Source organism: Malus sylvestris, chromosome 5 (assembly GCF_916048215.2).
Source record: "Malus sylvestris chromosome 5, drMalSylv7.2, whole genome shotgun sequence".
Classification (NCBI taxonomy): domain Eukaryota; kingdom Viridiplantae; phylum Streptophyta; class Magnoliopsida; order Rosales; family Rosaceae; genus Malus; species Malus sylvestris.
In genome coordinates this window covers 3,087,698-3,104,076 of record NC_062264.1, presented here as the reverse complement: position 1 = coordinate 3,104,076, position 16,379 = coordinate 3,087,698, and the positions used below count along the sequence as shown (strand labels likewise).

Genomic DNA, 16,379 nt, shown 5'->3' with positions numbered 1-16,379 from the left:
ATTTAGCTAGCATTGATTCAAAATCTCTACATAATTACAATGAGAACTTGAAACTATTCATCGAATACACTGGTACTGTTTGCACTACCGCTTTTATGAGAACCTCCCTTCTTGCTTGTGAGAGCAAATCTTGTTTCTAACTCTGAATTTTCCTCAACATCTTTTCTTTTATCTTTATATATAAGGCGAGAGCACCACAATGGTGAATCATACCAAAATATCAAGAATATCCCTATGTTTCCTTTACAATCAAAATCCAAAAAATGAGGACAAAAATGTAAAAAAGAACTTAACTTATCAGAAATTGCATTGGAAAAAAAAAACATGGTAATTAAAATAAAAAAATCATGATAATTATCCTCTAAAAGTAAGCAGTTGTGGAGAGGAGAGAGAGATAAATGATAAAGCAACAAAAACAAATTAAAAATAAAACAAATAGATAATCCAAACTAAAATGGCAAAACCGTTCGGAATGAGAGAGGATGAATGTGGCGTCATTTTTGAAATTGCTATGAGCAGTTATCGTGTGGTTTTTTAAAGGGTAAATTACACTTTACCACCTTAGGTTTGGGGTCTATTACAATCACATACAATATCTTCAAAACATTTCACTTTCATACCTCACCTACTATTTTATTTCAATATAGTACATCTGTTACATTTTCTATCCATAAATACGTTAAGAGTTGACATGGCTGCCACAGTTGTGCCACGTGGCAAAAAAATAATTTTTTTATTCATTTAAATATTAAAAAAAAAAAACAGAACCCATCTTCCTCCCCTACCCCACCTTCCCTGCAACCTAAACCTCCCATCCCACCCCTGTGACGACCCGTCCCTAATTTTACGTTTTTATTAATTTTAAAAGCATGAATTTACGAAAATGCCCTAGAGGCAAGGACTTTGACTTCCGTTTACCAACGTCTAGAGGAGTGTATGACTTATTCTTTTAGCGTATCCTCGTAGTACTCGTTGGTATGAACACATAGGTGAAAGCCGTTTGCGAGTCAAGATTATAACTGTATAGTTACATACGTTCGAAATTGGTTAAAAAAGTTTAGTTTTAATTAAATTAAACTCCCACCTTGTGGGAAGACTGACCAATCAAGTTAAAAGGTTAAAGGACCAATCAAATTAAAGGACAAGCAACCAATCAAAATTGGAGAAAGAAGGCAGCATCCAATCAGGAAAAAGAAGGATTTCTCCCCTCCATTCCCTTTAGCCTTTCAACCCAAAACAACCTGCGTGATCACCCATTTTCCAAGGCCGATTTCGACCAACTCTGGTGGAGTTTTTCGACGCCACCACCACCATCTTGAAGCTCCTATTCCCCTCTACAAAACCCACCTAAGAACCACCTTGATTAACCACAGTATATGGTGGTTTGAGGCCATGAAATTTGGCGGCTCTCGCGGTGCTCCGACCACCCTTTTCAATTTTCCGGCGAATCGACAAAGCGATAGCCGATGCCACCACTTGGGCTTTGTAGCCCATCATCCCAGGAGAAAATTCTGACCAACCTTGACCCTGTTGGATCACCGTAGACGACTAATCAACGCTGGGAAGCTGTAGGCACCCGCTGGCTTCGTGGGAAAAATTGACCATCTTTCGTCCATTTTTGGACTTCGTGGCAGGTATGAAAGTTGTTCCTCTCTTTGAGATCTTCATTCCTATAAATCTTGGTAATTTTTAGAAATAGTTGGCAAGTCGGGGCGGCCGATCGCCACCTGTGGAGTGGTGGCGCATAGGCCGAGGTACCCCTTGACATTCCTAGGCTAAATTTGATACTCCAATTTCATGTGTAAAGTCCGATTGATGAAATTCAGTCATGTGAACCTAGTTCCATTAAGGTCCACCACTTGAATATTATAGCAACCAACGATCCAACCGTTGGATCGTCACCAAACTTTATTACATTATTGTACGTAATATTTGAGGAGCATAGAAACTTACGGATCAAGAATCCGATGTACGGATATTCCCGAATTAGATTTCTAAGTTAGTAAAATTAATTGTTAACCGCCACCTAATTCTAGCATTTGGCGGAGATCCGACCGTCGGATCACGATGAGATTTTAGTATGTTGTTCTTTGAGCATAATATGGATTTTTAGAAGTTACGAATATGAAATCGTAGATGCAGATCTTCCGGATCGAGTTACGTAGGGTTGTGGACCCTACCCGTTGATCTTTGACCAACGGTTGACTTTTGGTTAATGGGTCTCAAACCATTCTAAAACGTCCTTGGAATGTGTTTTATGTAAGTAACGTGTTCTATTGATAAGAGTTCTGAGACGTGACTGAATATTTGTTCCAGGTGATGATTGTTCGTGACGTCTCAATAGTCGTACTAGGGAGTCATAATGTGGATCTCAGGTGAGTGGGTCTCTTCCTTTTTATCGTGTATATATATATATAATTGATAGTTCCACAAACACTTTTAAATTAATTTATGCAATTTATGCCATGTCGAATATAAAATTTATATATTCTAAAATAATATAATATGGTTGAGTTTTAGATTGCATCATGGCATATCCATATGCATATTACCTACATATAATTGTTGTGAGTGCTTTGAAGTGCTAAGGTGAACGAGGGACGTGCAGGTAAGTTCAGGTGAGTGTATGGTGTTATTTGAAATGATTGAGTTATGGCATGACTATATTTGTGTTTTAGGCAACTCCGACATTGTCGTACATGTTGGAATAATAGGCAACTCCGACACTGTCGTATATGTTGCAATAATAGGCAACTCCGACATTGTGGTACAAATTGTAATAATAGGTAACTTTGACATTGTCGTACAGGTTGCAATAACAGGCAACTTCAACAACTTCGACACTGTCGTACACGTTGCCTATGAGTTGTACAGGTTGCGTTAGGCAACTCTAACTCATGTGTTACCATGGATTGATGAGCACTTGATTTTATTATGCTGCTACCGATATGTAGTGATTAGAATATTCCTGGATTTACTGTTGAATTACATTTGATTTCATACTTATACGTGGTATGATTTTATGGAAACTAAATAGGTATTACCGTGAGGGGTTATAATGTTTAGAAGGTCTTTATTAAAGCTTTATTTTCAGGCCCACTCACTCTTATTTTTTATCCCTCTAGGTTCTAGTAGCAGAGTTTTCGTATCGATGAGGATTTGTGGCAAACCTTGGTATTGGAGATTACCTTCGATGGTATGATTTTCAATCCAATCTACTGTACTTTACTTATGCTCTGACGTTACGTGTGAAATGGATTCATTCTCGCTCACAGTGCACTCTAGTATTTAGGCACTTTTAGGTTTAAATTTATTCACATATTCCACATCAATACACTTTATGGCTTCGTCATCTTCTAGGTGTCGGCCAACACAACTCGATTCGGAGTCCTAGTGGACAATCTGGGTCGGGATATGTAAACCCCACCCCTACCTCCCTCGCAACCCCCCTACCCCACCCAAAACCCATCTTCTTCCCCACGTTTTTTATGATGGGCATGGTAGATTGGCACTATTGGGTTCCTCAGTGCACTTGAAGGGCGTTGCACGGCGAAGCATAGGTGCTTCAGCAATGGAGGGCACGACAAGTGCTGGCAGGGGAAAGCAATGGCTGCAGGTTTGATAGGCTTGGGTCCAGCTCGTTCCAGTCAAAGGAGGTTAAGGCTCTCTTGGAGACACGAGTTATGGCTACCATTAAAGAAGAGCAAAGTGAGAGAACCGGGGTGGGCTCATGGTGGAGAATCCGAGAGATGAGTAGTGCAGCCTTAGACGGAGAAGGTTGCTGCTGCAGTCAGGGGAGGGGGGTTGCGGGGGAGGTGGGGGTGGGGTGGGATGGGGGGTTAGGAAAATGGTCGAGGAAGAAGATGGGTTCTAGGTTTTTTTTTTTAAAATTTATTTTAACTTTTCTTTAATGAATTATTTTTAAATGAATAAAAAATTATTATTTGTGCCATGTGGCACAAATTTGGCAACCGCGTGCCACAACTGTGGCAGCCACGTCAGCTCGTAACGGATCAATGGATGGAAAATGTAACGAAGGTACTATATTGAAATAAAATAGTTGGTGAGATAAGAAAATGAAATGTTTTGAAGATGTTGTATGCGATTGTAATAGACCTCAAACCTGAGGTGGTAGAGTGTAATTTACTGTTTTTTAAATGGATATCCATGGGAAAGCGCCTCAAAAAAATTTTGACTGGCCGGGTTTCTTTTTTAGTTATTTTTCTCTTTTATCCACCTTAATTTCTTGATGCATGATTTTTAACAAATATTACATAGAATGTTTATGCTTCCAATTTGATTAGTACGGTTATTGCTATATTTTAGATTATTAAACAAACAAAAAACAAATAAAAGCAAAGGGACGTGATGGATAACTCCTCCATTTTAGGATGAGATATTAATATCTCACAAAATTATATTAAACACAAAGAAACAAATAAAAGTAAAGGGAAGTGATGAATAACTCTTCCATTTTAAGATGAGATATTAAAGTCAGAGATAATTGTATTGAACATCATTTTAGAAGAGAAATATTAAAAAATTAAGTAAAAACAAGTGACATGGTGAAAAAGTGCTCTCCATTTTAGGAGAGAGAGATATTAAACAGAAAAATTAAACTTTGTTATATTGGAAAAAAAAAAAGGAAACGAAAAAACAAATAAAACAACAGGAACATTGGGAATAACTTATCCTCCATTTTAGGAGGAATTATTAATATCTAACAAAATTATATTAAACAAAAACAACGTAACTGCTCTCCATTTTAGGAGACAGATATTAAATTGAAAATTAAAATTTGTTTTATTGGAAAAAAGGAAAAAAAAGTTAAAAAAAAAAGAACAGTATATTAAAAAAAAAAAACAAAGTGGGAGAAAAGGGATAGAGGTTGTTGTCAGTTAAAAAAAAATGGTGAAGTTCTTCCTCTACCAAGCAGTAATTTCCCAGTTCCCACGTACATTCCCATTTTTTCCGTTTCGGCTACAATATTATTATATGTACTCCCCATCTCCTTGATTATGTGGCCAAATCTTATACTACCCATTTTTTTTGCTCCGCCTTCACTTCTCTAAGTTGTTCTTTTTCTTTGATCTTTTTTATTTTGTGTTTGTAAATGATATGAGCTCAATCCCCATCTCCTTCAATTTTTAGCATGCATGGTGTCATTAATTGACACACTCCGTCCCGAAGGAGGGCATGCTGGCCGTCACGTGAGAGTGACGTAACCATTTACACAGTTCGGAAGCTTTAAAAATATAATTACTAAGATGAAACACCTGAGGGTGAGTCCTACATTTGTGAATTCTGTCAGAACACCGCTGGATTTCCTCGTGGCCACCAAAGCTCTGCAATCTAGAACCTGGAGGGGCGCAAAACAAAATTGAGTGGGTCAGTAAAACATAGTTTTTTTTTTTTTCAAAAACATTTCGCCAAAAATAATTCTAACCCCTCTCTGTAAAACTTGTATACTTTTCCTAGAAAATAGTATAATATCATAATACTTTTCATAAATCTCGAATCATCAATTTTTCTTTAAAACCCGAAAGTATGCCATGTTTTAATTTCGAAAACAAAATGAATGATGCATCAATGTAACAGGTGAAAAGATGAATTAACCGGAGACCCTACAGTTGGTCCTGTACAGTTAATTCCATAGCTCAACATCCAATCCAACCGGAGTCACCTCGGTGACCTGTACGACACTACACTGCAGATAAGTCGGAACTACCTGAAGTAGTCTGTACGACATGAATGGTGTAATAATACGCTCTAGTGCTTCTCTCATCAATCATCTGCGCGCATAACTAAGGTCAACCACTAGTCGGAATCACATCTAGTGATCTATACGACTAGCATGTCGGAACCCTCACATGGTCTGTACGACATCCACCTACTTGGATCCAAGACGAGCGTGCGGTGTGGTGAATAATATAAGCACTAACACCATGATTGCAGGTTATGAGCTATCAACAATATACACATCAATTTAGAAGTAAACCTTGGATCTCGATCAAAAATAATATTCACTGGAACTCTATGATACTTCACAATCTTCGTGATGAACAACTTAGCCAATTTATTCAGAGGATACTTTTCCCTTACCGGAATGAAGTGCGCTGACTTGGTAAGTCGATCCACAATCACCCAAATACCATCGAATCCATTTCGTGTACGAGGAAGTTTATACACGAAATCCATGGTTATATTTTCCCATTTCCACTGGGGAATGGGAAGTGGCTGCATCCGTCCAAAAGGCTTCTTTCTTTCAGCTTTGACTTGCTGGCAAACAATACACCTACTTACGTACTCAGCAATCTCCCTCTTCATACCCGGCCAATAATAAAATGGGCGAATGGTATGATACATCTTGGTTCCTCCTGGGTGCATCGCATAAGCCGAACAATGTGCTTCATCCAAAATTTCCTTCTTTAATTCCTCATTATTCGGCACATACATCTTGTTCTCCTGCATAAGCATGCCATCTGATTCTCGAATCCGGAGGTCTTTCTTTTTCCCTTCATTTCTTAATTGAACCATTTCTTGAATTTCCTCATCCACCATCTGAGCTTCGAGTATACTATCCACCAGCCTGACTTGAAAACTAGCAAGAAAGGCTTCGCTTCGATCTTCCAACTCCAACTTCACTCCAGTTGTCATCAGTTCAGCAAGAAGAGGAACACGGCTAGCATATAAGGCATTGAGTCGACCCTGAAGTTTCCTACTTAGTGCATCAGCTACCACATTAGCATGACCCGGATGATACTCAATAGTGCATTCATAATCACTTAATAATTCCATCCATCTTCGTTGACGAAGATTAAGATCATGCTGAGTAAATAGATACTGAAGACTCTTGTGATCAGTGAAGATCGTACACTTCTCGCCATATAAATAATGCCTCCAAATCTTCAAAGCAAAGACAATGGCTGCCAATTCAAGATCGTGAGTAGGATAATTCCTTTCATGATTTTTCAACTGTCGAGAAGTATAAGCAATCACTCTATTATGCTGCATCAAAACACATCCCAAACCATTCAAGGAAGCATCACTATAAATCTCAAAATTACCACTATCATCAGGAAGTACCAAAACTGGAGCATAAGTGAGGCAATATTTCAACTGCTGGAAACTTTGCTCACAATTCTCATCCCACTCAAATTTAACATCCTTCCTGGTCAACTTCGTTAGTGGTAAGGCAATCATAAAAAAATCTTGAACTAACCGTCGATAATAACCTGCCAAACCAAGAAAACTTCGTACCTCAGTGACGGTTCGAGGTTGTTCCCAATTCTCCACTGCTGCTATCTTTTGAGGATCTACCTGAATTCCTTGTGCCGATACCACATGCCCCAAAAATGCCACTTCAGTCAACCAAAACTGACATTTACTAAACTTGGCATACAACTGATGCTCCCTCAATTTCTTTAATACCAAGTTAAGATGTCGAATATGGTCTGATTTCGACTTAGAGTATACCAGAATATCATCGATAAAAACAATGACAAATCTATCAAGATATTACTGGAATACTTCGTTCATCAGCCTCATGAAAGCTGCAGGTGCATTAGTAAACCCAAATGGCATAACCAGAAATTCATAATGTCCGTAACGGGTTCGGAAAGCCGTCTTAGGTACATCATCCTCTTTAATCTTCAACTGATAATAACCAGACCTCAAGTCAATCTTAGAGAACACACGTGCACCTTTAAGTTGATCAAACAAATCATCGATGCGAGGCAATGGATAACGGTTTTTAATCGTTACCCGGTTCAATTGCCTATAATCAATACACAATCTCAGGGTTCCATCTTTCTTTCTCACAAATAATACTGGGGCTCCCCAAGGTGACGAACTAGGTTGAATGAAACATTTATCAAGTAATTCATGTAACCGAATTTCCGATTCCCTTAACTCATCATAAACCAATCTCTAACATAAAATTTGTACCTGGAGACCAATCAACATTGAACTCCATAACTCCGCCCGACGGCAATCCAGGTAATTCCTCAGGGAAAACATCAAGAAAATGTCTAACCACCTTTACATTTTCCAAAATACTAGAAGCAACATCATTTAGCACCACTTGAGCTAAGTATCCCTGTGTAGCCTTTCGATGTCTATATCTTGTTCTCCTAGCACAAATAACGGCCTAACTCAATCCACTTTGCATACCCACAAAAGTAACCTCTAGTCAAACAGATTGGTGGAAGGTGACTGGTTTCCGGTAACAATCTATCTTGTCATGATTATAACGCAACAAATCTGTGCCTAAAATCACATCCAAGTCCACGATATCCAACGAAATAAAATTCACTGGTATAACTATATCTTCCACCATCACTGAACACCCTGGATAACACCAAACCAAGGTAGGGCAACTTACCTGTTTACTTGCTTAACGAATCCAACAAATAAGTTATAAATATTACTGTCTGCAGCCCGCAATTCTAATAAATCATCATTGTCTCGATAAGTAAGCAACAATTCCAAAGAGTGTAACATTACCATCTTACTCCTCACAAGAGCAAATACATATTCACGCCTCAATCTGTCCACATGAACACATTCACTGTTTCCCACACTCTCCAAAGTGTCTAATATGGTACCTACTGCGCAAAGGTACATTCCCTCATTCAAATCACCTTGTCTCTGAGATTTGGGATTCACCAATAAATCTATCATTTCGCCTCTGATCGTTGGCATTACAACCTCAGCTGGAAGAATTAGTTCTAACTTCACTTCTTTTGAAGCTCTGAGTCTTTCGATGTCCCTAACATGACTGATCTTAAACTTTATCGTCTTTCTTCTGATTCCTATTCTTTTCTTATTCTTCTTTACTCTTGCGAATCATGTTCTCAGAGTCCTCAATTCTCAACAACATCTCGTAAATTCTTGGTAAATAGTACAATGGGTAGTGGTCGCCAAAGAACGCCACCTCTACTTAACACCCAACTTAAAATGACTTAACATTCCCACCGGATTAGCAACAACATCCGATTAGCAACGAGGCAAATTTGTAAACTTTCTATAATACTCATTCACCGTCATTTTCCTTGTTTCACCTGAGCAAATTCTTGCTTACTACCATCACAATATGCCAGAGGAATGAACTTTTTCTTAAACGATTCTTTACACAACTTCCAAATAGCTGTTCCTCCGATAACATCGGATAACATTCCTATTTCCATCAAAATGCATATTCGACACTCAGAAACTAGGTAGTCATCTCGACCCACATATCGGGAGGAAGATTCCCTTGATTTGCATAATCCGAAACGCCTTTTCCCAAATGATTAAGCCATTAATCTGCTCCCTTAGGTCCTTCATATCCCTAAAGTGATTCAAATTTAACTTATAACCAGTCTCAAATGTTCCTTTAGATAATAGACTGAATCACAATGGCAATAATTCCCCCCCAAACTACTATATCAGGGAAATTAGGTTCATCCGAACTACGTGGCTCGCTACGAGGCGGTATAGTTCTGACAGAAAACACTAGGAAATTCTCAAGATGTCCAGAATTGCAACCTAGGCTCTGATACCAACTGACACACTCCGTCCCGAAGGAGGGCATGCTGGACGTCACGTGAGAGTGACGTAACCATTTACACAGTTCGGAAGCTTTAAATATATAATTACTAAGATGAAACACCCGAGAGTGAGTCCTACATTTGTGAATTCTGTCAGAACACCGCTGGATTTCCTCGTGGCCACCAAAGCTCTGCAATCTAGAACCTGGAGGGGCGCAAAACAAAATTGAGTGGGTCAGTAAAACATAGTTTTTTTTTTTTTTTTTCAAAAACATTTCGCCAAAAATAATTCTAACCCCTCTCTGTAAAACTTGTATACTTTTCCCAGAAAATAGTATAATATCATAATACTTTTCATAAATCTCGAATCATCAATTTTTCTTTAAAACCCGAAAGTATGCCATGTTTTAATTTCGAAAACAAAATGAATGATGCATCAATGTAACAGGTGAAAAGATGAATTAACCAGAGACCCTGCAGTTGGTCCTGTACAGTTAATTCCATAGCTCATCATCCAATCCAACCGGAGTCACCTCAGTGACCTGTACGGCACTACACTGCAGATAAGTCGGAACTACCTGAAGTAGTCTGTACGACATGAATGGTGTAATAATACGCTCTAGTGCTTCTCTCATCAATCATCTGCGCGCATAACTAAGGTCACCCACTAGTCGGAATCACATCTAGTGATCTATACGACTAGCATGTCGGAACCCTCACATGGTCTGTACGACATCCACCTACTTGGATCCAAGACGAGCGTGCGGTGTGGTGAATAATATAAGCACTAACACCATGATTGCAGGTTATGAGCTATCAACAATATACACATCAACAATGCACATGAATAACATAAAACTCACCTGATACTTACCTGTGCGTCCACAGCACCAATTCACATATATATATGCATCAATATCAATTCATGCTTTTCATATACTTCTATGCATGGCATTTCAAATCATACTTTTCATATAAATCTATCCATGGCATTTTAAAGCATACTATCATTTAAATTTGATTTCTGGGAAAACGTCAAGTATATAAATATATACTGAAAAATAACTGCCCACTCACCTGGAGTTCGCCCTACAACTCCCTAGCACAATACGTCAAGGCGTCATGACGATCGGCGCCTAAAACAATAATCAAATCCAATCTCAGAATTCATATCGATAAAATATAACTTATATAAAATACGTCACTACGTAGTTCGATCCGGAAGATCTGCAACTCAGATTTTAAATCCATAACTTCCAGAGGTCCACAATATATCTCTAGGACAACATCCTAAAATTTCATTACCATCCAACGGTCGGATCTCCGTCAATTTCCAAAACCAAGCGACGGTTAACATTCTAGTTTATGAACTTACAACTCCAATTCCGGAAGATCTGTAAATCGGATTACCTATCCGTAAGTCCCTATAATCCTCAAATATTACGTATTACAACGTATCAAAGTTTGATGACGATCCAACGGTCGGATCGTCAATTCACATTTTCACCTATATGCAAAATAACTATAAAACGTTATTTAAAGCACCTAACCAACAATTCTTAATAACTTTCTCATACGGTGCTCAATTGGGTATATGAATATACCACAGTGATCTACTCGACGTCATGGACGTCGACATATTTTTAGATTATTTTTTTTGATGTGCCACGCGCCTCCACGCGCCAGGGCAAGCACGGGCACACGTGTGCCCACGCGCACCTTCTTCCTCGCGAGCTCGCCGGACTGGTTTTTCTCCGGTGGCCGGAAAACTGGGCATTTTTCAAATGCCTTGTTCTCCTTCGTTTCTCAACCATTTTCTTCGTATAATATATCAAATTGAAGCCCCAAACATGTAGAATCACAATATACTACTTTAAAACTCTAAAAACCAGGAAATCTCACCGGAAAAATTCCAAGAAAACCGGCCAAAGATGAACCACGTGATCCCGGCGTCCAAATCCTTCAAACGAAGTACTCCAAGCCTCCTTGGGACCTCACTAAGCTTGCTACAAGCTTAGAATTCCCTGAAAATCAACATTTTACGTTTGCATGAACAGTGCCCAAAAATGGAGGTTCGGGTTTCACGTGAAATCGAGCGTTTCCCTTCCTAAAACTAGTACCATTGAACTCAGAACGTCAAAAGGATGAAGATGCATACCTTGGTTGCCTCGATCCGTCGAGTTTGGAAGGTTTTTGGTCTCGTCCGTACACTTCGAGAGTGAGAGAGAAAGAGGAAGTCGTGAGGGAGGAGAGAGAGAGAGTGTTACGGGGGAAGGAGAGAGGGAGAGGTCCTGCGTGTGGTCCAACCAAATCCTCACCATCCAATTTGATCCTAATTCCCTAACCACACAAACCTTCCAACATTTTTAATCTCATTTAAATTATTTTCCAAAACTTAGGAATTAGAACAAAATCAAAACATGTCACAACACTTACCTTAGTAACGCTAAGGGTAATCCTATCATTTCACGTCCTCGATAAGAAAATCTCGGGACGGGCTGTGACATTAATTGTATAGTAGAAGCATGGTGATGGAAGCACAATCGTATGAGATTGGTGGGTTTTCACTTCCTTTCCCTGCATGGTTGTACTCATTTTACACATTTCCATGTAAGTATAATATGTAATTGTATAAATTTCTAGGTTTAGCTTCATTTGGATTTTTTAACTTCTTCCTTTGAAATATTCATTGTGCGTCTTTTAAATTTTGGTCAGATTGTGAGTTTAAATTCTGAATATCTTAATGTGCTATACGTGTAAAATGGTAATTTAAAAATAATTTGTTTTCAATCTCAAGATATTTACAAAAATACCCACAAAAAAAATGAAGAAGGAATGTAAAATTTGGTGATATCCCAAGTCAAATTTTGAGAAATGACGCCAAAGGTATACGCCCACGAAACGTATCATACTACTTCCTTTCACAGCGCCACGTGCTAATAGGTCTTCACAACTTCCTCAATACTCAATTCGCTCTTACAGCGGGAAACTAATTTGTGTTTCAAACTGATATTTGCTTGTGGAGGTGATCGGAAAGATGGCTGGTCAAAGTTGTTTTGCTTACCTAAGTGGAAAATATGGTTAAAACAACAACAAGTTTGTTGTTCTCCAACAAAGTTTACTCCTAACTTTCCAAGATTTAGTTTCTTCGGCCCACGTAGTCACTGTTAATCAATCTATTAGTCGCACTGCTAATTAACGCATATATGATACTTTTGATGTTGTTCGTTACCCTGAAACTGTGAACCAGCGTTCTGGCATAAAGGTATCACTCCCAAATACTAGCATGCGTCCGGTATCAGAAATCATACCGCCTGAATACTAGTTGACAATTCCGAGATATCAGATGATATCGTCAATTAGTAGCGCCACCATAGGCTAATTACAGGTTAGAGCCCACTCGGGTGGATGGTTTCAGACTATTGGTTAGGAATTGGTCCTATGAGGTGGTTTCATAATTCGAGGGAAAATACTTACTACTTCGGGGATTTCTAATAACCGTAGGTATAACAACTTGTACACCTGTGCATATGCTCATTGAAATGACGAGTACAACACCAAAAGAAATTCTGGAAGCTAGTATTGGTTAGAATGTCCTAAGGCCGGAAAAGGGAATTTGCTAATAATCTACTTTAGAACTAACTTAAACGGAAGTCGATCTTCCTCTTGAAGATCCGGAATGATCACTAGTGCGTTTGAAAAGATTAGTGCTATCGGGGACCAAAAGTGATTGTCCCCTAAATGTTCTTCCGTTAAATGCTTCCACTGTAGCACCAGATTGTTGCTCAAGACACTTCTGGAATCTCGACGAAAGTAAACTTCGTAGGAATTCTGATAGATGACATACTAACGGATACTGCCAAGGAATCAAAGCTATAATTGGTTCCTAACTTGGAAGAGTTGGTTGAAATGACTAGATGGTAGTGGAATTGATTGGTAAATCTCTGGTGGCACACAATTATCGATACGTTAGCCCTGTTTCAAGGTCATAAACTTGTCTCAATTCGGGATTTTTCCTTGGCATGGAGGTTCTTTGTTTAAGTATAGAGGTATCCACCACAATGATGTTCTAGAATGTCGACAAGTCATCTAAGTCACTCAAAACTTAGAAAAAGTTAACACATTTTTCGTGCTCGATGAGGTGGCAAGATTCGAAAATTAGGCTTAAGAACCGAGAATGCTTACATCACGCGTATGATGAACGCAATACTGCCCAAACTTATGCTTTGATATCAAACTGACACACCCCGACCCGGAATGTCCACTTGGACTCTAAATCAAGCTATGCTGGCCGACATCCGGAGGGTGACGAAGCCATAAAGTGTAGTGATGTGAAAAATGTGAATAAATTTAAACCTAAAAGTGTCTAAATATAAGAATGCACTTGTGAGCAGGAATGAACAATTTCACACGTGATGTCAGAGTATAAGCAAAGTACAGTAAAATTAGAATAAGACTTATACCATTAGGAAGAATCTCCGATATCAGCGTTTGCCAGAAATCCTCGTCGACACGAACATTGTCACTAAAACCTGGAGAGGCGAAAAACAAGGGTGAGTGGGCCTAAAAATAAAGTTTTATAAAAAAACTTTTTGAAAACATTATAACCCCTCTTCGTAAAATAAGTATAGTTTCCAAAATATACATACTATGTATAGTATGAAATACTTACTGTAGCTTGCAATATCTCAAGAATATAATACGTCACAAAATTCGTAAATAAATACATGACGTCCGTAATCACATAATCTCGCATAAGCAAACATATCATATCGAGTGCTCATTAACACATGCTGACACACAAGTTTATGCAGAGATATTCTGACATGAACATGACTGGGTGTAACAATGATATACGCTCTAGTACTACAATCACATGAAGACTAGCGCTATGCCCATCACATATGAGTCTTAATTGCCTATAGCAATCTAGGATAGGACTGGCACCTATAATGGATCCAAAGTGAGCGTATGATGCGATGTGCACATACACGTGAAAGACTGGTCCTGGCCCGGGCGAGTACTAACACCGATGCAGTAAAAGATGAGCATATAACATAAATATAGTCATGCCACAATGATTAGATAATTCTAGTCAACGTAACATTCATCATAGCCGTAAATTTAATTTAATAGTATGCATAGATGTGCATCCTGCAAGACTCGAAATAATTTCATAAATTTCGTCATTTCGCTAATTCTTATAAACATTAGTCTAACCATAGGCATGCGTAGGAAATTCTTTTTCAATGTATAAATGGAAACTAAATAAATATATACTATTTAAAAGCAAAAACCCACTCATAGTTACTTGCGGTGTCACATCCGTTCAAGCTAGAAAGCTGGAGTCTCCAATAGTAATTGCACCTAAGCATAATATTAGGGCCCATTAGTAAACTCCACTAAGACAATTAAATTTGGAAAAACAGAGCGTGGGTTTGGAACCAAGGCGTCGAAATACGCTAAGGAGGGTCCGCAACAAATTTTGTAAAAAGTCAACGGTCAATCCTAAAAAGCCAACCGAGATGCCCCGGCGGTCAACTACGTTAAAACTTTAGAATTTCACTAAATGGATGTCAAAAACGGACTCGGGGCGTCAAAATTAGCCTAGGAGGGTTTCCGAGAAAATTTCATAAAAGTCAACATAGAGAATATTCCAAGAATATTCTTCTCCAATTTCAAAATGAATTTGGGCCAGATCTGGGCTTTGGAGGGATCTCGGGTTCGGATTCAGATCTTGGTTGGTTTTTTTTATTTTTTTTTTGTTTGGGTAGGGTCAACCCGGTCCCCGTAAAATCTACTGGAAACTGGGTTTTTGGCCGAAAATCTGGGCAATTTTCAAAGCTTCATAACTTCTTCATTTCTTAACCAAATTCAACCCATAATACATCAAAACGAAGCTAGGAAAGTGTAGAACAAGATTATACCTATTTGGAAGTTCAATGATGGCTGGAAATGGCCTGAATATTTCTTGAAAGGTGACTGGTATGTCGAAAACTAGGTAATTGGTCGAAAAACTAGATAAACTTTAAACGTCTATAACTTTGTCAATACTGAGACGAACAGATTCATACCCTTCTCGATGGCTGACTAGCCGTGATTTGGTCATAAAAAGCCTCGAAGGTCGTCAAAAACTGGGTAAACTTTAAACGTTCATAACTTCTTCAATACTCAAAGAAATCGAGTGATTCAAATACGAAAAGTATACTTCTCAACGAGACGAAGAGAATGGTACCTTTTTCGCCTGCTAGCTCTATGGTTTGGCTAGAAAATGGCCTAAAAGGTCATGGCTCGCTTGGGTTTTGATCTCGACGATCCAAAAGGAAGTTCGAGGTAAGGTTAGGTGTTATGGGTTTGTGAGGACGAGACGAAGCTCATGGTGCTCTTGGTTTGGGTGGTGGTGATGGTGATGCTCCGGTCTTAGCACCGGTGGTTTTATAGAGAGAGGAAAGTGCTAGAGTGAGAGACACGGGAGAGAATAGAGAGGAGAAAGAGTCCCGGTTTGTGGTGGAAGAGAGGAAACTTGGCAAGGAGAGAGTGGGGAGTTTCGGGATGTGTGGGCCCCACGGGCCAAATATAAATTAATAAATATTCAAAATATCCAAACCTAAAATGTTAAAATAATAAAATAATAATATGATAATTTCAAAAAAAAAATATATAATATAAAATAGTATTTTTTCCCAATGGTATTTCTCGGATTCGTAGTTTTGTAAAATCTTCATCGTAGCTCCAATTTTGATTCTACTTGCTCCTACATGTTCGTACCGTCAAGTACTTCGGGAGTACAGTAAAGTAATAGCTCATACGCGTCATGAACTAAAGGTCAATGAAAGTCAATAATCTTGC

The 16,379-nt window shown here is 38.7% G+C and overlaps 1 long non-coding RNA gene across 1 annotated transcript; it reads right to left on the bottom strand.

Moving 5' to 3' along the window:
• Positions 1–10,179: 10,179 nt before the first annotated feature.
• LOC126621820 (uncharacterized) lies at positions 10,180–11,732 on the bottom strand. The gene is made up of 3 exons (XR_007623201.1): positions 11,689–11,732; positions 11,433–11,554; positions 10,180–10,666 (listed from the first exon to the last, which is right to left on the bottom strand). It is a non-coding gene; the product is annotated as an uncharacterized LOC126621820 (long non-coding RNA).
• Positions 11,733–16,379: the final 4,647 nt, after the last annotated feature.